We start from the raw sequence: 24,827 nt of genomic DNA, 5'->3' as shown, positions 1-24,827 counted from the left end.
AAAAACTCGAAGCGGTACGACCTCCGGGTCGGGAACACCAAAACTGTAAGACCTCAAGCAAGGCATGAACCTAACTCATTTGTAAGACCTTACAAAAAGGTATCATCCCGATCTTAAAGTTAAAGCTATATATCAAACTTATAAGACCCCTAAAAAGGCATACCCTCGATATAGACGCCGAAAACTGCTTCACTCGGGTACTGAAAGGCTCCAGCCAAACACAATGACTACGGTCACAAGGCTGTACCAGCCAAACTATTGCAACTCGGGGATACCCGACCGTCGCTATAAAATCACTAGCCTTCAATTACTTCGAAAAAACTTCAAAAAGAACCGGTTAATTAGGCTACCCTCGGCATAGGCAAAAGAGCTTCGATCATATCAGCTCCAAACTACAGGCTTCAAAATCATTCAGCCATCGAGCGAAACCTCCCGAGGTGCTCATCTATCGCCATATAACGGCTCACAATCGAGGTTCTTACCGAACCGTCGAAGATTCGGGCGAACATAAAAACTTCAAAAGTCTTTAACGAGGGAAAAATAAAGCCTACACTAAGAGGTCGTACCGACCCAGTGTGTAAGAGCCATTGTCGCTAGCTTAAAATTAGAGGTCGTACCGACCTAGTGCGTAAGAGCCATCGTCGCCAGCTTAAAATTAGAGGTCGTACCGACCCAGTGCGTAAGAGCCATCGTCGCCAAATTAAAATTATAGGTCGTACAGACCCAACGCGTAAGAGCTGAAGGGACGGCTTGAAATTCAAAACTTGAAGGCCAATGAGCTCGAGTCAAAATCCGACTCGGAGACTGAGCCTGAAACAGCTAACTAAAAAACGCCTAAGGGCACATGCGTGAGAGCCACTGTCGCCAGCTTGAAATTAAAGGTCGTTCCGACCCAATGCGTAAAAGCCTAGACGCTAGCCTATATTAGAGGTCGTACCGACCTAACACGCAAGGGCCTACGAGCCATCCCAACAAGCCTCAGGGCCGAATTACAAACCAAAGGGTTTTTACTCAAAGGCCAATTCATCTGGCTAATCATTGAAAAAACGTCAAAGCTCAAGACAAAGAAAGACACACACGAGCAAATAGAAATTCATGGAAAGAAAAAACCGGAAGGTTTCTTTATATATACACATGTATGAAACAACGCGAGGCTACATTTGCAAAGTTCTCTAAGAACACTGTACAAAGAATCAAATAGAAAAAAGCCTAGTCTATTATCCCTTCGGGGACTACGGCCCCATCGGCCACTTCTCCACTATCTTTGGCATCAAACAAGAGGAATCTGGGGTTGCACTCATCCACCCTGGCCTGCGCTATCTCTTCCGAGAGATCGAAGCCCCTAGCATGAATCTCTTCGTGGGTTTCCCTCCGAGATTTGCACCGGGCATATTCATTGCTTCTGCTCTCTCGATCGGAAGCACCTCTCAACTTTGCCTGAACCTCAGCGGCATCTTTTAAATAGACAACCACTTTCTTGTCGGCCTTAGAACGAATTTCTTCAGCTTCAGTCCGGGCATCCTCGACCTCGACCTTCATCTCCGAAAAGTCGGACTCGAGTCTTGCAATCCTGCTCATCTGAACCGAGCTGTTTTCACGAGCATTTCAGAGCTGCACCTCGAGTGCAGAAACCTTGGCCAGAGCATTCTTCTTGGCCGCAACATGGACATCTATCTGAGCCCTTAGCTCGTTACACTCATGCTTGGCCTGGCCAACCGTGCCCCAAAGGTGTTCCAGATCCTCTGTCTTGCTCTGCAACTGAGGTATCAAAATATTAATCTCTGAGGATAGAAAAAGGAGCATGCACTCCCTCAGAACAAAGGTTACCTGTTTCTCAATGTGACTCTCGCAGTTCAGGCTTCGGTTCGCCTCGTACCGAAGGCGCCTCAATTCTCTTCCACTTTCATCACAAAGAAGCCTGAGGGACTTCTCCCCATACGAAGCTTTCCTTAACTGAGCTTCACAGCGGAGCAACCCGGACTTGAGCTTGTCAAAAGCCTACGAAAAGGAAGCTGAATGAGAAAAACAAAAATGTGAAATCAGGAGATCGACGAAGTTAATCAAAGCTCACCACAGAACCAAGCCGCTGGGCCTCCTCAAAGGTTGAGCCTGCACCTACTGGCTTGGCCTCACCGGCCCCAGTCGAACCAATCTCGTCGGGAGCACGATCGCTCGAGACCCTACTTGACTTAGGCGGCCCCGGGTCCCGAGCATCCCTCGAAGTGCCTTTGACGGGGGGCGAGAACGGCGGCTGAACATATGTATCCGTCGAAGTACCTTCGGCAAGAAACAAAGACGTCGGTAAGAGAGGAACCACTTTTCCAAAGCTAGAAGCCTCAGACGCCACAGGATCGGCAGGTATATCTCATTTGGGCCTTTGAGCAGGGCTAGCCTCGCTACGAGCATCCTCGTTCTTCGAAGACTCCTTTCGCGTGTTATCAGCCCTCGGCCCCAAAGCCAATGATTCTCTCTCCTCGCCTTGGGGGCTCGGCCTCATCGCAGAAAAATCTCCAATACCTATGGGAACAGAGTTAGTACACATAAAAGAAAGTACCTTTCGAAGGAATCAAGCCATACACCACGTACCGTGATGTTTTGCCTCCCATCTACCCTTAGCCAGATCTCGCCACTTACGCTCATCGTAATTCGAGCAAGCTGCCAGTTTCCGAGACCAATCCGCCAGGTTGAGAACCTCGTGTGGCATCCACAGGATGGCTGCAAAATTAAAGAAAGAGAGAGCATCTTTACAGGGTCTGCCTTCACCATGGGCAAGAACAATAAGAACGTAAGTGTGCCACTTACGTGTGAAGTCTCATTTCTCAGGAAATGGAAGGAACTGTGGGGATAATATCGACAGTCTGCACTCGGACAAAATGACTCATCCACCCTCGGTCCCCATCCTCTTCATTGCTGGCAACAAAGGGCCGAGAGGATCGATGGCGCAGAGTAATCAAGCCTCGATGATGCAAGGGCCAGTACAATCTAAGAAGATGACTAAGGGTAAACTCGAGCCTGACTTTGTCTACAAAATATCTTATCATAAACACTATCCTCCAAAACGATGGGTGAACCTATGCCAGGGTAACCCGACATCTCCTACAAAATTCGAGCACGACCCTATCAAGGGATCCCAACATAAAGGGGTACGTATATACATTCAAAAGCCCCTCGACATTAGCCATGATGCTCTCTTCCAGGGAAGGTGTACTACTTCTTCCCCCCATCCGCGGTCTTTTCTAACTGCCTCGAGATGCTTCTCCCCTATCAAGGAAATAAACCTCGATGCATGCTCCCGATAGCCCTGAATATTGGAAGGTCTCTCTACGCAAAATCCCTCATTGTAACGAAGCACCTCGAGGATAGTTCACCAGAAACCGGTGGTGTACCACCGACCGAGCGCGAAGCAGAGGTGGAACTCTCCTCTCCGTGGTGAACGGGTTTGGGCGCAGCGGCTATGGCTACGGTAAGATAAGAAAAGGGAAGGCAAAGGCTTGGACGAAAGCTTTGGAAGAGGCAGAGTCCTCAGATGAGAGGTAAGTAAGTATATATATAGGGCAAGCAGCGACTGTTCGCTTATCCTGAAGGCCAATTAATTCTGACCATGTTAGTGTCATTTTTGGGAAATGCACCGGTGGGACCACCACGGTCGCTTCACAACCGTGGCACGTAAATAATACTACCACGCGGCACTAGGGAGTCATTAAGACGCCGAGATGGTGCCCGATCTCGGGGGCCCCGACTACTCCAAGTATGGGCCCCGAAGAGTCAGCATCAAGACTTAACGGGCTAACTGTACATAAGCATTGAAAAATAAATACGAGGACTTGAAGCAGAAAATTTTTCTTACATTTCCAAAAATATATTTACAAGGGGCATCTTTACAAGACCCTTTCCCCGAGGAATTCATGTACAAAAGAGATAGGAAAAGACACAAGTCTATTCTTCGCTGTCACTACTCTCCGGGTCATCTCCAGAACCCTCATCCGAAGTGGCTGAGAATGCCGATTCTTCCTCCAAGTCTCGGGCTTCCTCGATCTCAGCTGAGAGATCGGCGTATTTAGCGCTTGCCTCCTCGAGAGCTTGCCTCCTTGCCTTGGCACTAGTGTGAGTAATGGCCCGAATTAGCTTCTGCCCGGCCTTCTTTGATATCTCTCGAGCTCGTTCATTTGCGGTGGCAGCATCTTTCTTATACGAGGACGCGTCCGCTTCGACCGCAGACTTGGCCGCCAGTAGCGCGGCAACCTCCTTCTTAGCACTTTGAAGAAGGTCCCAGGTCGACGACAGTTCCGTCCGCAGAAGGTCCCTCTCTGAGGCCACGACCTCATGTTGCCTCAGCTCGAGGACCTCCGTATCCTTGGCAACGGCCTCCTCCCGAAGTTGCCTCACAAGGGCATCCTTTTGCTCGATCTGCAAAGGTAAAGCAAGTTGGTAAGCATTGAGTTATAATAATAAAGGGCGAGTTAGTAAATACAGAGTTACCTGCTCCACGACGCCAGTTTTTTCTTGGCATGCTCCCTCCAACCTCACCTGGAGCCCGTTCAACTCCTCCTCCTTCCGGGCAGAAGAGGCCTCCGACTCTTTCAGCGCCAAGGTAAGCACGTCGAGCTCCTTCTCGCAGCACGAAACCTCATCTTGGAGCCTATGAAAGGCAGGATCGTACATCTTCTTGGCCTGCAATAATGCAGAAAAGTTAGAAAGTCGAGCACAAAGATTAAGGGTACGAATGGTATGTCAAAGATATCACCTACTGGTGAAGCCTCTCCGCCTCCTCGAGAGAAACGGGAGTATCGAGGTCAATATCCTCATCGACGCCGGCAAAGAGGTCCTCAAGTACATCTTCCCCTCCGTGAGAGGCCCCCACATTGGCGATATTTGGGCCCCGTGCGTCCATGAATTCCCCCAGTGAGTACTAATGGCCAAAAGAAAGGCCACCTAGGGCATTAAGTTCTCTAAGGGTCTCATTTTGCCCCCTGGAAGCTTCGGTCTGAGGCCCTCCGAGATCATCAGTAGCAGGTCCCCCGACATGGACTGTAGCATGTCTTTCTTGGAGCTCGAGGACCGTATCCGCACCCCCCTCGGGGGTCTCCTCGGCAGCTCGATACATATAGACCGTTCCCGATTCAGCGGCCCTCGACCCAGCAACCTGCGGATCATTCGTGCCCGATCTCACCCTTTGTGCCAAAGGGTATTCATCATAGTCTTCACCTTCATCCTCGGAGCCAGCCATGGCGGCCGAAGTCGAGACCTTGGCATTGGCCCGAGGCCAGCGAGGTTTAGGTTTCTTTGACTTGGGAGATTCAGCAGCCGCCTCTTTCTTCCTCTTCTTGCCCTTGCCAAGCTTTGAGGTCCCTTCCTCTCCGTCGGGAGGTGGCCTCATTAACACTTCATCGCGAAGGCCTGCACAAGCATAATGCGCAAAGCTTACCTACATGGAAGATACGTGAAAGGGATATGGAAATATAGTAAAGGTAGCAATGAAAGGCTTACCGTGGTGCTTGGCCGGCCACCGCGTTTTGGACAAGTCGTGCCAGGAATGCTCGAGATAAGGAAATGAAGAGTTCAACCGCCTAATCCACCCCGATAGGTCCTGGACAGCGTCAGGATACCAAACGGCGGCTGCATAATGAAAAGGGAGATCATTTTTTGAGGAAAAGGTAAGAAGGCAACAAAACATGCTCGAGGGAGAAACACTTACGCTCCGTGTTCCACTCCTCTGGGAATGGCATCCTTTTGGCCGAGATAATGTCCTAGGTCCTCACTCAGACAAACCGGCTCATCCACCCTCGATCCTTGTCCTCATCGATGCTCGAGAAGAACGGCTTCGCAGATCGAGGGTGAAGCTTGATCAAACCTCAAAAGAGACAAAGGCTATATAGTCTAATCAAATGGTCTAGGGTAAAGGTCATACCCTCGACCTTGTTGGAAAAGTAACAGAGCATATAGACTATCCTACAAAAAGATGGGTAGATTTGGCCAAGAGTCACCTGATACTTATGACAGGAGTCGAGAATAACCGGATCTATTGCCGGAGAAGAAGGGTCTGAAGAGTCGACGGAACCCATAGTGAATGGGTATGTATATACATGAAGAAAGCCAGCCTTATGGTCTGTTATGCTTTCATTAGATCTGGGAATCTCGACTAGCACTGTCTTCTCCCATCGACAGTCTTCCTTCACTTTACCAATATTAGTCACGACACTAATATACCGAGACACGTGCTCGTATCGGCCCGGCTTGGATGAGGGATTCTCGATAGAAAAATCGAGCACAATGTCGAACTCGGTGGGGGTGCATTGTTCAACAGTTGGGGGCACTTAGGGTTTGTCCTTAGATGGTCGAGATGAAGAAGCAACACCCTCTTTTCGAGGAACTATTTTAGAGGTTCTGGCCATGTTAATAAGAGAGGTTTTTTGAGAAAAGATGTGAGGAACCAAGAGCAGAAAAGAGAAGAATGTAAAAGAGGGTGAACGTAGCTCTAAAAATTTGAAGATATTATAAAAGTGTAAACCTTTGAACGGTTGGGGTATTTATAGAAGCCATATGGGCAGCGGAAACCCGCACCAATAGCGGTTCGTGGTTTCTCGATAGTCGTGTTGATAGCGACCCTTGCGTGGCTTTTGAGTCATGGCATTTAATGCTCTAATGGACTGATGTCATGGCAATAGTATCGAAGAAGCAAGAGCCAAAACCGTTTCTTATCATTTTAATCTAAGAAACGCAGGGACTATCTGTATACAGTAAAAATCGAAAGGTCCGAATTTGTGATCACTAAGGAACCTCGTGAAGACCGTCCCAAAAGGCTCGAGGTTGGGTTCGGGGTTTGACCCCCAAGGGCTCCTAACTTTCGACCTCGAGATAGTGCAAATCGACGATTATCATGAGAAAGCGGGAAGTTCCCAAGGCGTATGATCTAAAGCTGACAAAACCTGCCAGGGAAGCTATATTTCTTTGTAATAATTATTCATGTACTATGTTGGGATTTTCCTCCATATATAAAGGGGATCCTTGTCATTTTTTAACCAGACACAATATGATACAACATTATTCACAACATTCAATACAAGAACATTCTCTGCTCTCTAACTCAAACATATTCTCTTGGTTTCATTACTTACATTTATTTCTTATATTCATTGTGCTCTATTTATTGTTCTTCATTCATTGCTCATTATTGACCGTAAAGAGCCTTCATCAAAGCTCCCAATATTGTTAGCCCTTCATCAGCCATTCATAACTCAGCATCGAGCTCGACCTCGAGGCCCCGATTCTCAGCCGCTCGGTTTGCTTAGACATATTATTTCCAAGTTCTTATCTTATTTTCTAGCCTCATACTTAGCATCTATTGCCTAACAACTAGCATGAAAAGAGATCATGTATTTTTAAAACCACAAAATCAAATCTAATTGTTATTACCATTTTCAAGGTAAACAATCTCTCAGGTGGAACCTATCCGGGACTTGTTTGGGTTGAGATTAGGTATCAGGTAGTGCTTGCACAGAGTTACCCTCAGAAGCTTCCCCAGACGGGAGATACTCACTGGACTCGGAGGGTTCAAGAACTCTGTTGGCGGTTGCTTTCTTGCTTATGGCTCTCTGTATAGCTAGTGGTAGGTTACTTTTGCCTCGACCTCGACCTTGGGAGGGTTCAGCTCTCCCTTTAGATATGTCGCCTCTACCATGTGATCTAACCATTGTCTGCAATACATAATGATAGGAATCGGTTAGAGTTGGAGGTCACAGATTCATGCATGACAGTTACAGGACAGTTGCAGGAAAACATACTCAGAAGAGGTAGCATGGACCGCACAAAAATGAGTGCGGCCGCAGACTGCCTTGTACGGACCGTACAATTTTGAGTGCGGCCGCACAACCCCAGGTTAAGACTACTGGGTCTCTGATCATTCAACGGTGTGGACCGCACAATCTCACTGCGGACCATATAATTTCACTGCGGACCGCATAATTTTGAGTGCGGTCCACGCAATTCATGCACACATATGCCCTAAGTTAGAGGACTGTGAACCACACAAAAGTGAGTGCGGCCGCATAATGTGAAATTACGCAACACTTGTTCTGTGGTTTGCAATTTTCACACAATTGAGACATGGTATTTGCAATTAAACACGATTAATGATCTACCAAGGCCCCAATGAACATATATGGTAATACCCATATGATTGTAAGCACAATTGACTAATCAATTAACAATTTAGGCCTAAATATAACCCTAACACAAAAGGACAAAAACTAAACTAAAAGAAATTGAAAAATCTAAAGATGTAATGAACATACCAATTATGAAGGATGCAGGTAAGAATCTACACTGATGAAATGAGGGAAGATTGAGAACTAATGGGATATGCACTGTGATTGCTTAGGGTTCCAGAGCTCAGAGTGTGAAAGTGTGAATAGTGCATTGAGGCCCTATTTATAGGTTGACCCAGTCGGTCAAAAATAAGCTGAGTGCAGCCGCACAATTTTGAGTGCGGTCCGCACTCTTTACCTGAACCTTTGAAGAAGCTCTACGGTCCGCACAAAAGTTAGTGCGGCCACAGAATTTATGCGGACCGCACAATTTTTGTGTGCGGACGCAAATTGTTAAGGAAATTTGACAGGCCAATCTTCAGAGAGCATGTAATTTTGGTCTTCCAGTTGTGCGACCGCACACAGAATTGTGCGTCCGCAGAATGATTGTGCGGTCCGCATAATTATGGTGCGGTCCGCACTTTGGTGACACTTAGCCAATTTTTCTTGCGCAGTCCCTGCAATGCACACCCATTCCTGCATACACTTCAAAACTAGTTAGCACAAAACAAAGCCTATCTAATGAAGAAGAACAGGAAAAAGAAAAAAAACACATGGGTTGCCTCCCAAGAAGCGATTGATTTAACGTCGCGGCACGACGCGGATTACCAATCATTTGAAATGGAGGACTGCCACGATGTGACCATCATCAACCTTGCCAAGATAGTGTTTTACCCGGTGTCCATTGACTCTAAACACCTTGTCATCCTTATTTTTCAGGTCCAAAGCACCAAAGGGGGTTACATTGACCACTTCAAATGGGCCACTCAATTTATACTTCAACTTTCCTGGAAACATCCGTAACTGGGAATTGAACAATAGCACAAGATCACCCTCTTTAAACTCCTTGTGTTGGATGTACTTGTAATGGAGGTACTTCAGCTTCTCCTTGTAAAAATGACGAACTTGTGTAGGCATGGTACCGGAATTCATCAAGCTCATTCAATTGTGCCACCCTTAAGTTTGACGCAACATCCCACTCAAGGTTCAACTTCTTCAAATCCCACATGGCCTTATTCTCAAGTTACACCGGAAGGTGACACGCCTTCCCAAAAACCAATCGATATGGACACATCCCAATTGGTGTTTTGTAGGCCGCCCTATAGGCTCAAAGAGCATCATCAATTTTTCTTGACCAATCTGTCCGATTGGCAATCACAGTCTTTGACAAAATACTCTTGATCTCCCAGTTGGAGACTTCAACTTCTCCGCTTGCTTGAGGATCGTAGGGGGTCGATACTTTGTGTGTGACACCATACTTTGTGAGTAAGGTATCAAAAGCCTTGTTGAAAAAATGCGAACCCCCATCACAAATAATGTCCCTAGGAGTACCGAATCTTGTAAAGATGTTCTTCTTCAAAAAAGCCACCACACTTCGAGCTTCGTTGTTGGGTAAAGCTACGACTTCAACCCATTTGGACACATAGTCCACAGCTACCAAAATTTAAGTGTTCCCACAAGAGCTAACAAACGGACCCATGAAATCAATACCCCACACATCGAAAATATCTATCTCCAAAGTGGTGGTGAGAGGCAACTCATTCTTCTTTGAGATTGCATTCATCATAACGCTTGACAAGCTTACTAGCATCCATGTAAATAGTAGGCCAATAGAATCCACAACTCAACACTTTCACTGCCGTTCTTGATCCACCATGGTGACCACCATTCGGTGAAGAGTGTCAAGCCTAAAGAATTCCCATTTGTTCCTCCTCCGGCACACATCTTCAAATCACACCATCGGTACAAATACGGAAAAGATATGGCTCATCCCAATAATAGTCAAGGCAATCTCGTTTGAACTTCTTCCTTTGGTTTGAAGAGAACTCATTCGGTACAATGCCGCTCACAAGATAATTGGCTAAATCGGCAAACCACGGCATCCCGGTCATTGAAATGGCTAGCAATTTCTCATCGAGGAAGGAATCATTGATCTCAAGGCCATCATGTGGCCTCCCCTCCTCCTCCAAACGAGACAAGTGGTCCGCCACTTGGTTTTCACTACCCTTGCGGTCTTGAATCTATAGATCAAACTCTTGCAATAGCAGCACCCACCGCATTAACCTTGCCTTAGAATCTTTCTTGCTCATCAAATATCGGAGCGTCGCATGGTCGGTGTGAATAATCACCTTTGTACCCATCAAGTATGGGCAAAACTTCTCCATATCAAAGACAATAGCAAGTAACACTTTTGCGGTCACTATGTAATTGACTTGGGCATCATTCATGGTCTCTCTTGCATAGTAGACCGGATGGAGGATTTTGTCGCTACGTTGCCTCAACATCGCTCCAACCGCCACATCACTAGCGTCACACATGATCTCAAAGGCAAGCTCCAATCCGGTGCGGTAATAATAGAAGTAGTAGTCAACTTGAACTTGAGCAATTCGAATTCCTTCATACAATCTTCGTTGAAATGGAACTTGGCATCCTTCTCCAAAAGTTTACATAAAGGGTTCACCACTTTGGAAAAATCCTTGATGAATCTGCGATGGAACCCTGCATGACCGAAGAAGCTCCTCGCTCCCTTCACGGATGTAGGAGGAGGGAGTTTGGAGATCACCTCAATTTTGGCCTTGTCGACCTCAATACCATGCTTTGAGATTTTGCGGTCGAGGATGACGCCTTCCTCGACCATTAAGTGACATTTCTCCCAATTCAACACCAAATTTGTCTATTCACATCTAGCCAAGACCCTACCCAAATTTTTCAATCAATCATCAAAAGAATTACCAACCACGGAGAAATCATGCATGAAGACCTCAAGAATATCCTCCACCATGTCGGTGAAAATAGCCATCATACACCATTGAAAAGTTGTCGGTGCATTACACAAACCAAATGGCATCCGCGAGAATGCAAAAGTACCATAGAGACAAGTGAAAGTGGTCTTCTCTTGGTCCTCAGGAACAATAAGAATTTGATTGTAGACGGAGTATCTATCAAGGAAGCAATAAAAAGCACGTCCGGCCAACCTATCAAGCATTTGATTAAGAAATGGAAGCGGGAAATGATCTTTCTGAGTGACTTTGTTGAGCTTCCTATAGTCCATGCACACTCTTCACTCGGTGACAGTTCTTGTGGGGATCAATTGATTCTTGTCATTTGTTATCACCGTCATGCCCCCTTTCTTTGGGACACATTACACTGGAGAGGTCCACGAACTATCATAAATGGGGTAAAAAAACCCCGACATACAACCACTTGATTATCTCTTTCTTGACCACCTCTTGCATTGCTTCATTTAGCCTCCTTTGATGTTCATCGAACGGTTTGGCACACTTCTCTAAAATAATCTTGTGCATGCAAAAGGCGGGGCTTATGCCCCGAATATCCGCCAATGTCCATCCAATTGCTCTTTTTCTCCTTTGTAGCACCTCCAATGTGGACTCTACCTTCATGTTAGTTAAACAAGAATAAAGAATAACTGGTAAAGTAGAAGAAGGGCCATGGAATTCATACCTGAGATGTGGAGGCAATGGCTTTACCTCCAAAGTGGGTGGCTCCTCGATTGAGGGCTTTTTGTTGGAGGAGTCTTCCGATTTTCAAGATCCAAAGATAGCTTGCGGGGCTCATAAGTGTACGACCCCATTCCTTGCAATGCATTGACACACTGCACATAGCCTTTTATCTCCTCATCATCGTCAAGGTTGAGAAAAATGGCTTCAAATTATCCTCAACATTCATTGTGGCACTAGCATCATTAACAATCACATAGGTCACCAAATCCACGAACGAACAAACTTCATTGCTATTCGGTTGCCTCATAGATTTGAACACATGGAAGACCACCTTTTCATCACCCACCCAGAAACTGAGCTCACCGGCTTCCACATCAACAAGAGCCTTCCTCGTAGCGAGGAAAGGTCAACCCAAAATAATAGGCACCTCATAGTCCACTTCGCAATCAAGAATCACAAAGTCCACCGGGAGAATGAACTTGTCAACACGAACTAACACATCATCAATAATACCCAAAGGCCTCTTCATAGTACAATCCGCCATTTGCAACCTCATGGATGTGGGTCTTGGTTGCCCAATCCCCAAAGTGTTGAACACCGAGTAGAGCATCAAGTTGATACTCGCCCCTAGATTACATAGATCTTTGGCAAAATCGACGCTCCCAATAGTGCAAGGGATTGTGAAAGCGCCCGGATCTTCCAATTTCGGAGCCATTGAGTGCACAATAGCACTCACTTGATGTGTCATCTTGATGGTCTCACAATTCATTGATCTTTTCTTTGTCACCAAGTCCTTCATGAACTTGCCATAACCCGGCATTTGCTCTAAAGCTTCAACCAATTGTACTTTGATAGACAAACTCTTGATCATGTCAATAAACTTTTTGAATTGTTTCTCACTATTTTTCTTTGCAAGCCTTTGAGGGTATGGAGGAGGAGGCCTTGGCATTGGTTCCTTAGCCTTTGGCACTACCGGTTCCGGCATGTCAATTACGTGTTCCCTAGATAGGCTTCTACTTGCGTCTACTCCATATTTTCATCAATATCAATTCTCCCTTCTTTGTTAGCTTGAACTACATTTCTTGGAATTTGATCTTCTTGAACCACAACATCATCATCCACAACTCTTCTTTGATTTGAGGTGGTTGCATCTCCACCTTTCTCACTTTTTGTAGTCACGGTCATAGCATGTCCCGTATTATTCCTGCCCTTCAGGTTCACCACCGTATGACTTGGTAGTGCCCCCTTAGGACGAGTGTTCAAAGCTTGCAAGATTTGGCCTAATTGAACTTCCAAATAGCGAAAACAAGTGTTGTGCGAGCATAAGAGTCGGCATTCTTCTCCATCATCTATTTAAACATGTTCTCAATTCTACCCATCTCATTGTTAGAAGAGCTCAGACCTTGAGAAGGATAGGGAGGTGGATTGCTTGTTTGTTGAAACATCGTGGGCCTTTGAAAACCCGACCCCCGGTTATTGTTGTTGTTCCACCCTCCTTGGTTGTTACCCCCCAATAACCTTGATTATTGCTACTCCAATTGCCTTGATTATTTTGACTATTCCAATTTCCTTGATTGCCTTAATTGTTCTAATTCCCTTGGTTGTTTTGATTATTCCAATTGCCTTGATTGCTTGAATTCCAATTTCCTTGTGGTCACCATTGTTGTTGATTTTTTCCTTGAGCAGTGTTTCTTTGGCCTTGATAATTGTTGACATATTTCACTTCTTCTTCTTGCTCATTGAACGAATCACCTTGGTCATACCCACTATCATCTTGAATGAATCATTACGGATGGCTTTGCATTTGTTGACCTTTTTGCCGTCTCTTGTTTATCATCATATTCACACCTTCCATCGCATTCACTTGTTTTGGCCCTTGAACTTGCTGAAGCTGAGCTTTGGACAATTGATTCATTGTGGTTGTCAACTCGGCAATAGCTTGCCCATGATCATGTAGTTCCTTGTGTAGGTGAATGACATTTGGGTCACCTTGAGGAACATCGGCTCTACTTTGCCATGGCGATGAGGTATCTGCCATCTCATCCAAAATTTCACAAGCTTCGGCATAAGGCATGTTCATGAAGTTCCCACCGGCGAGTTGATTTACCACACATTGGTTTGTTGTGTTGATCCCCCTAAAGAAGTTTTGTTGGATCATGGCCTCGGTCATATCATTATTCGGACACTCTTTAACAATGGTACGATATCTTTCCCAAATCTCGTGCAATGGCTCATTGGTCTCTTGCTTGAACGCAAGAATTTCATCCCGAAGTGTCGCCATATGCCCCGGAGAAAAAGAATTTGGCAATGAATTTTTCGCCAACTCATCCCATGTATGAATGGAATGATTGGGCAGTCTCTCTAACCAGTCCAATGCCTTTCCGTGTAGAGAAAAGGGAAATAGCCTCAACCGCAGCGCATCCTCGGAGGCATTGGTTTGCTTGCTCCCCCAACAAGTATCGACAAACCCTTTGAGATGCTTGTAAGCATTTTGACTCGGAGCCCCGGTGAAGAATCCCCGTTGCTCAAGTAGTGTAAGCATCACATTGGTGATTTGGAAGTTTCCCGCCTTAATGCGGAGCGGGACTATAGCACTTGCATAACCCTCGTTCGGAAACACCCGATGCCCTGCCACTCTTTGTGGCGGTGGGGGAGGGACGGGAACATTATCATGAGGCGGTCGGCCTCGCCTATTTTTTGAGGTTCAAGAGGAACCTCATCAACTTGGTCATCATCCACGTCCTCCCCCGTGGGAAAATTCTCGATGGGCTCGTTGTTGAGAGGCATTCTCGTACCTATAATCAATTCAAAAACAAAGTTACTAACTCGGAAGGAAAAGAAGACAAACCACACAAAAACCTAGATATATAGCTAAATCTATTTAACCCCTGGCAACGACGCCAAAAATTGATGTCGCCCAAACTCACACTACAAATATAGGTTGTGAAGCGGTCGAATCAATAATAAAAACCTAATGCAAGTCAGGATCGAATCCACAGGGAGTTAGATTTTGGATTAGGTATACACCTAGTGTGACTATATGATGTGCCTCAAATTATACTTCCACATTTTCAATTGTTGTTTCTACTTCTACTTTTAAGCTATTGATTGTAATTATAGAGCTAAAGGACAATATCTTTTTTGTTTTGGTTGTTTTTCAAGTTATAAAAGATCTAGGGTTGTAACTTCCGCCTAGATGGATCCCTTCCGGGTTGAGAGCTTTAGGGAATGTTCGGTTTATCGGGATACAATATAGCAATCACACGCGATTACTCACTCTATACCTCTCGGTAGTTTGAGTGATTTTACCTAATTTGGCTTTCTCAAGTTCAAACGAGTATTTCACAAAACAAGTGATATATGCTCAAGTCGGGTCTTACTATCTCTAGATTTGACCCTTTAATTGGGGCTATCAGTTTGTTGAGTTCACCCTAATTTCTTGCTAGCCAAGTTTTCCTAGACATAGTCTCTCTTTCTCAAGTAGAGACTAAGTCAAATAGGCATGAATCAATGTTTGCAACCATCAATTCTCAAATTCAAGCAAGAACTAGGCTAAATATCATATACCCAATCATAAATAAGCCCTAAATCAGTCACCCATTAAGTACCCATACTAGGGTTGGGTCACAGCCCTAGCTATGGGTTTAGCTACTCATGAAAAATGCAGAAATTAAAGAAGAAACTAAGATAAAATTCATAATACTTAATTAAGGAAAGAAAATCTAATGTTTATAAGCTAATCTAGTACAATGTTACCCAATACAATAAATAAAGTGCTCCCAACTTACAAAACTTTCCTTAAAAATGACAAAAAGTTTGATTTATACTAAGCTGCAAATATTTGAAGAAATTGCCCATGCGGAGATTGTGCGGCCGCACAATTCTGTGTGCGGTCCACATGTTGAGATTAACTGGTCAATGGGCTTTCTGCAATCGCATAAAATTGGATTGCGGCCGCACTTTATTTAATTGTGCGGACTGCACATTTCTGAGTGCGGTCGCACACTAGAACTTGGACTGGAGCTGGCCTTCAATATGCGGACCGCATATTTATGAGTGCAGCCGCATTTTGGCCTTCTGCGACCACACAATAATAGTGCGGTCCGCACATCTTCAATCTTCCAAAAACATGGCTCTCTGATTCTCCTCTTCTGCGGACCGCACAATTATGAGTGCAGCCGCACAATAATGGTGCGGTCCGCACTTCTTCATGGCCCAAAAATACAAATCTTTGAACTTCATCTTCTGCGGCCGCACTAGAATTGTGCGGTCCGCATTTTGCATGGGAATTCTGTCAGAGGCTTCCTTATGTTTAGCAGCTGCACTCAATATTGTGCGGTCCGCATTATGCCCTTTTAGCCTTGTATTGGTCTTTGTCCAAAATTACTCCTTCTTGAGTTGATTTTCATTTCTTTGGCTCATATTCCAACACTCCTGCAAGAAAGTACATTTCATTAGTTTTCGGGATTACCTTTAAGAAATTTTGAGCTACAAAAAAAGTAAAATCCCTACTTATCAGAAGGCACCCTCACCGGAAGCAGAACCGTGAGCTTTGCTTCGGGCAAGAGCACTTTACAATACCCTCGTAGCCTCTTTTGGGTCAACTAAGGCATCAACATCGGGGCAGGTGACAGAGCCATGCGAAAGTCTTGTATCAACTGAAAAACGGATTTAGCAACTTTTTTAATGAAGTTACCTATTTTTGTACAAAGATAAAAGGAAGAAGGACTCGTTTACCACGATTTTTGGATTTCCACCCGTATTTTCCACCATGGAATTCTAGTCTTGTGATTTTTCAGAATTTTTTGAACACACTGGTCCAGGCCTTGAACCCGTGGTGGTTCCCATTGGGTAGCTGGAACAAAAGAAACAAGAATCATATCCATAACAAAAAATAAGTTTTTCATGAAGGAAGGAAATGAATAATTGATATTTACGAAAGCGATTCCACGACTCACGAAAAGAAGGAGTTGTGGGCCGGGATGATGTCCCTGGTAGCATCGATGACGAATCGCTCCATCCACGCACGATCCTCATCGTCATCCACACGGGTGAGAAGAGTGTCGTGACCATGTTTGTCGAAGTTTATTACTCCCCACGAAAAACTTTGGGAGAGTAAAGATTCATAATGTGTTCAAAGGTTAGGTTTTCCCCCGTCTTTGTGCAAGTTAGTGAAGGCAAGCCACCGTTTGCCATATAGACGTGCCTGGTTGTGCTAAGCAGACCGCTACTGGTGGCTGTTTACCGTGAAAATGGTAATAATAATTAAATTTGTTGATGGGACTCTAAAAATACGTGATCTATTTTTACACAAGTTGTAAAGTAGTTGATGCTATGTGTTTGAAGTTTAAGGGCGAAACGCGAGCTAAAACAGAGTAATAATCGAACCGATAAGTCAGCCATTCAGGGCCTCGAGCTAGTCAATTTGGGGCCTCGAGGTTGATTTTTGAGCTCGGGCTCGAGCTATTAGGGGCAGTCGGGGAAGGGTTAACAGTCATGAAATAATTAGAAGAGGCTCTTTATGTCTAATGATAAGTAATAAATGAAGATCAAGTATAAAGATAGCAAATAAGAGCAGCAATATCGAGAGAGTGTGTTAGAGAGAAAAGAGAGAGAGAGTTACCATATATTTCGTGTAGAATAGTTGGAGCAACATCAGTGCTCTACAAAATAGTAAAAATCCCCTTTATATAGAGGGGGAAACCTTATATGGTACGAAATACATTAATTGTAAAGACATGGAGATGGGACAGCTAGATGTGACACCCTGATCCAGGTTCAGAGTAGGCCGGCTATGCTTTGTCAGACTTAGCCGTGTGTCTTGGGAACCCCCCATTTTACTCCAGCCTCGGCCGATATTCTTCTTCAGGCCGGGTGTCGATGAGTTCCGAGGAAGGAGACTCGAGCGCATCTTCGCAGCCTCAAGACTTCGAGGTAATCTTCCAAAATGCCTCGATGACGAGAATAGAACCCTCCGATTCTGCCGTATACAGATAGTCTCCGCGTTTCCTAGAATGAAGCGATAGGAAACGATTTTGATGCCCAACTCTTCGGGTTCCCCATGACGATGTCGTACTGGTGACGCAACCTATGACGTGAGCCTTCACGATAATCCGGACATCCCATGGACTTGTCTTTTCGGTGCTATTCAATGCGCTATTGATTCCCGTTCTTCAAAGTGACAATACCGTCGTCGATTCAGTTTTCAAGAACGCATTGATTGCGCCTGCCGATCTGTCTTTCAAAGGCATTGATGGTCGTGTAATCTCCCCTATAAAAGGGGGCATTCTGTCACTATCTCTTCATCTAAGTGTCCTTCTCTGTTCGTTCATCACTTTCTTCTCACCATCTTCCTTTTTTGTTAAACACCATGTTCGGGGTTCACGGCCTTAAGGTTGTATGGCAGTATTCTTATCAGTTATGTGTGGGCCTCCCGCCTGAGCTTCCTTTTGTCGAGAGGGATCACACATTTTTATCGTTGATGTTGTTGTTGTTACGACTGCTACTACTGTCGTTATTGGCTCGAGGCGATGAGACAGTGGTGGCCGGCTTCTTCCAATCTGGAAAGGCGTTCGGACTCTATACCGCTGCTCGGGAGAGTGTTCGGACTATACACCGCTGCTCACTCTCCTACCCTTGCCTGGTGTGGCACTTCATTCCTTGGGTTTTTTCCCAAGAGATAAAATGGCACAATCGGCCGTCGAGACTAGGGCCCTCCGAATCATCAACCTTTGGCTTTGGCGGGCTATGTCTCTTTTTCTGCCTCTTCTGCGTCCTCCCTCTTTCCTCTTCTTCATCTTCTCCCTAGGAGATATTATTCCGAGGGATCGAGCTGGGAACCTAGAGGAGGTGGCGGTCGAAGGTATCACCTTCGAGGATGCAAGTTCGAGGAGGCGGCGCTTCGGGGATGCTGCTACCGGAGATGGACCTCGAGGGTATACTAGGTTTTAGGCTTTTACTTCATGTATTCCCTTTTGCCTCTTTGTTTCTGTGTAGAGGCCCTTTGTAGGCTTTTGTAATCATATGTAAGGACCCCTCGCGGGCTGTTGTAACCAAACATTTATGAATATAAGAAATTTTTTCTCCACTTTCGTCTTTGATGTTTGCCATTTTCTTTAACACTTGTGGGGATTCTGAATGTATGCCTCCGCTGATGATTGCCAATATCTAACTCGGGTGCGAGTATTCATCCCGATCTTTGGTCAATAGAAATGGTTCCTCTATGAGCCCACCGTTGTTCCTCGGAACAAGCCCGAATTGGTCCGATTGACTCGGGCCATCGGGACTGTCGAGTCATATAAAAATAGTGCCTCGAGCCTTGGAATTTTTGGAGAGCAGTCTCAGAGTGAGGGTATCTTTATGCATCTGAAAACTTGCTTTGAGCTTGGCGTAAATAACCTTTTAAGGCGTTGCAGATAGGTCCCAGATTAGGGGTTACCCAGATTTAGGCGGTGTCCTAAGGTCCAGCCTTTATGGGCGGAGCTCGAAGTGCTCGTTCTTCTTCTTGAGGGAAAACTTCGAGATCGGATACCATCTTGGACTCTGTGATGGTGCTGAAGGCTTCCTGGAGCCTAACTTCCTGCTGATGGAGGTTCTCGAGATCGGGTACCACCTCGGGACTGGAGATGATGTTGTCGGCTTCTTTAAGCCTAACTTCTTGTTGATGGAGGTCCTCGAGGTCGGGTACCTCCTCGGGACTGGAGATGATGTTGTTGGCTTCTTTAAGCCTAACTTCTTGTTGATGGAGGTCCTCGAGGTCGGGTACCACATCGGGACTCGCATCGGAGTCATTAGCCTCCCGGGGCATATCTTGATTAGGCGGACCGTTGCTGTTTCCTCACATATATATGGGGTTGCTTCCGCTTATTGGGAGACCCCACTGTTTTAGATAGCTATCCTTCCATTTCGGCATCGAGTCCTTCGTTACCTTAGAACCAGAGTGTTTGTGTAGGTTCCCGCTTTAGCTCTTCTAGTCTTGCCATAGCCATGACTGTTACTTCGGGGTTTGCCTGGCAGAGAGGGGAGAGTTCCGCTCCCAGTGCTCAGGACCCGCAGGAGTTTACCTTGAAGTCTATGTCTTTGATAAGAGAGGAGCAACTTGAGTTGGTGAGGAGAGACTGCGGATGGAAGGAGGCGGTAGCACTATAGGCGCTTCCCCCGGATGAGGGTATCATAGACCCTGCTGATGGATTCCTGAATGTGTACACGTATCCTTTCACACTGGGCCCTCTCGACAAGGTTGTGCTCGACTTCTGTGTGAAGTATCGGGTTACCTTGGCGTAGATACACCCGTTGTTTTGGCGAATAGCGTTGATGATGAGGTTTTTTGCGGAGAGGGCGGGGCATGAATTCACGCTCAGCCATCTCGTGAGGCTGTACCGGCCCTTTCACCATCGAGTCTGCTAACCTTGTAGTGGCGTTCGTCCACGCCCTTTGTTGTTGATGATGAGGAAGATGGAGATCGGGAGTGCATTAGTCGGTTCGTCCGGGTCCGGACGACTGACGTTATCCCCGTGGAACTTATGCCATTCCCCGAAGAATGGAACTATATGCGTGAGTGGAGCGTCCCGTGCTTTCTCAAATTTGCTCATGGTGAAATCTAGTTTCGTAACCGTGTTTCCTCCTTTTTTGCAGCAACTTCATGGGCGCCAGGCAACGTTCCTGATCTACCTGGTTGGGTCCGGGAGTTGGCGATCCACTAGATCTGTGACGAGCATAGGTGGCGAGCTGTGTCCCGGGGCAGATGGGAAGCAAAACATCACGGTATGTGCGTGTACAACTTTTTCCTTATCCTTTGTTCATTAGGAGAGACATTTCTCCCTTTTTACGTATTGATTCTGCTGCCGTAGGTGTCGGAGAGCCTCCAGAGGCGAGGTCGTGCTCCTCCGGAGAAGGGGAGGGGTTGCCAGTTAACGAGCTAGAGGGCGACCATAATAAGCCGGAGATGTACTTGCAGGGCGATGACGCTCACGGCAAGGCGAAACGGGGCCGGGCCTCTGAGACGGAAACATCGTCCGAGCCTGCTGCACCCGAGGTTTCTGGTTCTGGAAAGATGGCTCCTCCGAGCGATCGTGCTTTGACCGGGTCGATTCTTTCAGGGCTGAGGAGAGTGGATCAACAGATGTGTGCTCGGCCTTCGAGGAAGTCCGCCGGCTGCATTTTGTGGTGAGTTTCGACATAGGCCTTCCGAACTCCGCGTCTTCCCTTCCTTACCGAGTTTTTCTTTTACAGGCCTTTGACAGGCTTAGGTTTGAGTTGCTCTGTCGCGGAGACGGGCTCCGAAAAGCTCTGGATGAGGATGGATCCCTTAGGCTCCTTTGTGGGGAAAAGGAAGTCGAGCTGGCATACTAGCGATATAAGGCGTACCGGAGCTCGAATTACGATAGCTACTTGATAGAGAACGTAACTTTCCGTCCCGGGTGAGTATGCGTTCTGCCTTTTGGCTTCTGAGGCTGACACTTGTTTATCCCAGCTACAGAAAAGGACGGAGGCCCTGGAACGCCTTCGGGATGAAGCTGACCGTGTCAAGAGTGACTGCGGCAAGCTAAGAGCTCGGGCGGAGGTTCTAGCTTCGGAGGAGAAAAACTCCTTGGCTAAAGTTCCTGCCTTAGAGGTCCAACTCCACTTAGCTCATGATAACGCTTCAGTTCAAGCGGATATGATCATGAAGCTTGAATTTGAACTTTCAAAGGTTAGGGCTAAGATCGTTGATGCTCGGACCGAAGCGGCACTGAACCGTACTAAGGTCGATCAGGAGATGGCGATTTATCTAAAGGACGCCACCAATGCCCAAGCCGAGTTGAAGAGGGTCCTTGATCATGGAGAGAGGATCGAAGAATATGCTCGTTGCAAATCTCGAAGAAAGGTTCTCGAGGAGATCAATGCTAGGGGTTTTGTTTTCTCGGAAGAGTTGGCGCGAGCGAGGGCGAACGAGCGTGATGCTCGGTTACTCCTGTCCGGCGCCGAGGGGAGTGAAGATGAGGCCGGTAGGCCATAGCTCTCAGGAGTGGGGCGTAGATCTCGCCATTCCGTATGTAGTATCTTTAGAGTATGTTTGTAGACGGGGAATGTATTTTTTCGCGTCTTTTTTTAAAAAAAAAAACCTTTGCGGTTTAGTTCTTCTGTACACATTTTTGTCCCTCATTTGTCCAGGTGAACTGGTCTCAGAGTCGATGAGAATCCTTGAATTCGTCATATAGCTCTGGGGCTCATTAGGCTGGCCCGGGGGCTCTTACGCGCTCGGTCGATGCGACCTCTAGTTCAAGCAGGCGTCTGACCACTTATGCTTTTGCTCAACTATTTCGGGTAAAGTCTCCGAGTCGGGTTTTGACTCGAGCTCATATGGCCCTCAAGCTTTTTATTTTTTCATGGGCTGGCGACAATGGCTCTTACGCCTTTGATCGAAGCGATCTTTTATGTGAATGGCCCTGAGGCTTATTAGGCTGGCGACAATGGCTCTTACGCTCTGCCCTGAGGCATATGTAGTTAGCTTTTTTGGGTCCTGTCTCCGAATCGGGTTACGACTCGAACTCATTCGACCCTCAAGTTTTTAGATGAGCTGGCGGCGATGGCTCTTACGCTTTGGGCCGGTGCGGCCTTTTATGTAAGCTGGCGATAATGGCTCTTACACTTCGGGTCGATGCTGCCTTTTATGTATGCTAGCGACGATGGCTCTTATGCTTCTAGCCGATGCAACCTTTATTGTAAGCTAGTGACAATGGCTCTTATGCTTTGGGTTGAAGCGACCTTTTAATGTAGGCTTTATTTTCCTCTTGTTAAGGACTTTTGAAATGATTTTGCCTGACTCATCATCGGTTCGGGAAGAACCTCGATTTCAAGTCATTTGTGGCGATGTTCGAGCACCTCGGAAGGTTTGGCTTGTGGGCTGAGTAGCTCGAAGCCTTGTGATTTGGAACTGACATGGTCGAAGATCTTTTGCCTGTCGAGGGTAGCCTGTTTAACCGGTTCTTTTCGAAGTAGATTCGAAGTAATGGCCTATGATTTTATAGCGACGGTCGGGCGTCCCCGAGTCGCGTTAGTTTGGCTGGTACAGCCGTATGACCGTAGTCATTTGTGTTTGGCTGGAGCCATTTTTGGTCCCGAGTGTAGTAATTTAGGTGCCTATATCGAGGGTATGCCTTTTCAGGAATCTTACAAATGCGTTATATAGCCTAAACTTCGGGAATTTATGCCTGTTGTAAGGTCTTACAAAATTTCATTCCTTTGAGGTCTTACAGTTTGTTGATACTTGGTACAAGTATGATTCATGCCTTGCTTGAGGTCTTACAGCTTTTGTTGTTGACTTATGTAGGTCTTACGAGATCGAGTCTGCCCGCTTGGGGTCTTACGGCCTCGGGTTTTTACTGAATGGCAATTGGCGACAATCTCTGAGTCATCGAGTTTGTTTTGGCTCGAGAGCCGTTACTCGTGAGCTCGGAATTGCCTTATTGAGGGCTTATGACTTTGGAGATTCCGACCCTGAGGTTGTACGTTTTCTTAGTTTTTTTGACGCTAGTCTCCGAGTATTCGGGACGCTTTCTTTCTTTTTTGGAGATATTTCGTGATTTTCGTGCTACCTCGTTGAGGGCTTACTAGTTTGGAGATTCCGACCCTGAGGTCACGCGGGTGCCGAATTATCGATGATAGTCTCCGAGTATTCGGGACTTTTCTTGATGAAGGAATCGTTCTGGCGAAAACGCTGGGTTTTCTTTGGAGCATGAGATATGTTGGCAAAAAGCATTTCTTGATTATTTGGCACTAGTACATGAGTCCCCGCCATCGGGGGCTCGGTTGTGCGGACACGGTTCATTCGACCGTTTGGTCTGGTACATCATTTTCCCATTGGGACCTTATTTGGCATTTCTTGGCTCTTCTGAGCGGATGATCTTCCGAGAGGGTGTCCTTCGGCGCTCGGGATTGATTGCAAAAGAAGCCTTGAAGACTTGTTGGATTCCCCTTAGGTAGCATATAGGTGCTGCCTCGTTAAAAACCTTGCCGGCAAAACCCTCTTCGGGACAAAAGCTCGGTCAAAGGAAAAGAGTGCAATGGATGCTTTTAAAACCTTAAGGTCTTCGGGCTGGGTCAGCGCTTTTGACTGCTTTGATCGGGTGCCTGCATAAAGTTTAGTATGAAGTATAAAATGAAAAGGGAGATGGTTATACCTTATCGTGGGATGCGCTGGCGATGTTTCGAGGTCTGGTATGCCCCTGTTGTATCTAATGAAGGCACGGTATGGTTCTCCTCTATGTCTAATCGGGCTTAGCCGAAGACGTAGTTCGATTATCCTTTGGCTCTTTCGAGAGTGGAGATATTGGTGTCGGTGCCATGTCGTGCACCGCGAACATTTCCCTTGCCGCGTGCTGTTCCCCGTGGACGGTTTTAATCCCGTCTTTTTTCGGGAATTTCATGATTTGGTGGAGGGTGGGCGGTACTGCTCTCATGCAGTGTATCCACGGTCGTCCGAACAAGGCGTTGTACCTCATGTCTCCTTCGATGACATGGAATTTGACATTTTGGGTTGTGCCGGCCACGCTAACCAGGAGAGTGATCTCTCCTTTCGTTGTTTCTCTTGCCATGTTGAATCCGTTGACGACTCGAGTGGCGGGCACGATCTGGTCCAGCAGTCCGAGCTGCTCTATTACCTTTGACCTGATAATGTTGGCCGAGCTACCTGGATCCACGAGCACACGTTTTTATTTGAAATGTATTTACGAGGAAAGAGATTACCAGTGCATCGTTATGAGGTTGGGATACGGTCTCGGAGTCCTCCTCGCTGAATGTGAGGGTATCTTCGGGTGCGTATCCCCGGGTTCGCTTTCTCTAGTGATGGATATTTTTGTCCTTCTCATCACAGGTTCCTGGGGAGCATTGACGCCCCCTAATATCATGTGGATAACATGTCGTGGCTCGTTTGCTTCGTTCTTCTTGGCCGCCTCTCTTTCTCGAAACTGATATTTGGCTCGGTCGCTCAAGAATTCTCTGAGATGACCTTTATTGAGTAGCCTGGCTACTTCCTCTCATAGCTGGTGACAATCTCCGGTTCTGTGGCCATGCCTATTATGAA

Source organism: Nicotiana attenuata, unplaced genomic scaffold (genome assembly GCF_001879085.1).
Source record: "Nicotiana attenuata strain UT unplaced genomic scaffold, NIATTr2, whole genome shotgun sequence".
NCBI lineage: Eukaryota > Viridiplantae > Streptophyta > Magnoliopsida > Solanales > Solanaceae > Nicotiana > Nicotiana attenuata.
The sequence above is the reverse complement of the archived record's forward strand: the minus strand, read 5'-3'. Positions refer to the sequence as shown.